This window comes from Petaurus breviceps, unplaced genomic scaffold, assembly GCF_028583685.1.
Source record: "Petaurus breviceps papuanus isolate PSGF00001 unplaced genomic scaffold, PetGlider_PUasm1.0 76, whole genome shotgun sequence".
In the NCBI taxonomy this organism is placed as follows: domain Eukaryota; kingdom Metazoa; phylum Chordata; class Mammalia; order Diprotodontia; family Petauridae; genus Petaurus; species Petaurus breviceps.
The window spans coordinates 12007385-12008483 of NW_027186473.1; positions in this window are offsets into that span (position 1 = coordinate 12007385).

Below are 1099 nucleotides of genomic sequence, written 5' to 3' on the forward strand. Positions count from 1 at the left end.
TGGCTGCTACTAATCAGATATAGGAATTGAACCAAATGTCCTGTTGATTCCAAGGTCAGACTTTTTCCTAATGTTTCATACTGACATCAGTCAGCAAAATGCATCCAAATCTCAAATATTTAAGAATTTGTGATTCTTTATGTGGATTTTCTGCTTCCTTTGTTTCTCCTCCATCCCTCTCCTTCTGTTCACCTGTCAAGTCACATTAGAAAGAAAATACGACCGAAACCTTGGTTTGTCAATTTTGCTGCTTCTTTTTGTTTTTTTGCTTTTTTTTTTTGGAGGGGGAAAGGCAGGGCAATTGGGGTTAAGTGACTTACCCAAGGTCACATGGCTAGCAAGTGTGTCAAGCTTCTGAGGTTGAATTTGTACTCAGGTCCTCCTGACTCCAGGATCAGTGCTTTATTCACTGTACCACCTAGCTGCCCCCAATTTTGCTTCTTGTGGAGAATTTGGTTTAGAAGGAACCCAAAGGTAATGATGCCAATAAAGTTTTAGAGTGATCCATATTATCCCTTTTCTAACTGTACCCAATATTACTTGGAATGCAGACAATAACTGTCATCCAAATGTGATTAAAAACCCCAATAATAGCAAATAAAAATCTGGTTATTAGAAAGAAGCGATAAGCCACTGCAAAAAAAGAAAAGATAACAGGGTTAGCATTTTTGCTATATGTTGTATTGTGGCTCATGTACATGGATCCTGTTCTATTTTTATGGAAACTAAATTATTTTCAGTAGGGCAAGTATATAACAGGTCTTCAGGGACTTTGGTTATGTAAGGGAAATCCTTGCATATAAAATATAGTCACTATCCTGTCAAATGTCTTTTTTACTGTTCTAATTTTATCAGATTGTCCTGGTGGGAGCATGCCTTCAAAGTTAGGATCTTATAAAATATAGAAAAGCAAAGGTGATAGGGTACACTGGGTACTGCTCTGTGTATTTTACATAATTTGGGACAAATTCTACTCTTAGATACTTTTGTGAAAAATATCTAACTGAATTGTATCTCCTCCTCCTCCTCCTCCTCCTTGTCGTCCTAGTCCTCTTCTTCTTCTTCTTCTTCTTCTTCTTCTTCTTCTTCTTCTTCTTCT